At 49.6% G+C, this 369-nt stretch overlaps 1 long non-coding RNA gene across 1 annotated transcript in view; it reads right to left on the bottom strand.

The window, feature by feature from the left end:
- The window catches only part of LOC116092079, a 25,488-nt gene extending 25,161 nt beyond the window's left edge, over window positions 1-327 (bottom strand). Inside the window, exon 1 of the long non-coding RNA XR_004119163.1 lies at window positions 147-327. This is a non-coding gene — a long non-coding RNA (uncharacterized LOC116092079). The remainder of the gene's footprint in view (window positions 1-146) is intronic.
- Window positions 328-369: the final 42 nt, after the last annotated feature.

Below are 369 nucleotides of genomic sequence, written 5' to 3'. Positions count from 1 at the left end.
AAACCAAAGATAAGGATTCATGGCCCCTGGAACACTACCTGGGGATAAAGCAGAGAGGGCATTCATTAACGGATAGCCCAGTGACTTCCTGACTTTAAGGGCAGGATGTTTAAGCGCCTTCATGCAACCCCCGCCCCTATCCAAACCTTGATGGCATGGCCTCAGAGCTCTGCTCTGTTTTTCCAAGTTGGCATCCAGCAAATGATGAACATATCCCAGCAAATTGCTTTTAGTGTTCCTCTTCCAAGCACTTATTTTCATTTCCACATTTCAAATATTAACTCAGAGCTCTGGTGGGGGCAGCAGAAGAGAGACAGGGGGTCCAGATTCCTGGTGGGAGCGAGCAGGGATAGGGGTGGGGCACAGAGG

This window comes from Mastomys coucha, chromosome X (genome assembly GCF_008632895.1).
Source record: "Mastomys coucha isolate ucsf_1 chromosome X, UCSF_Mcou_1, whole genome shotgun sequence".
NCBI lineage: Eukaryota > Metazoa > Chordata > Mammalia > Rodentia > Muridae > Mastomys > Mastomys coucha.
The sequence above is the reverse complement of the archived record's forward strand: the minus strand, read 5'-3'. Positions and strand labels throughout refer to the sequence as shown.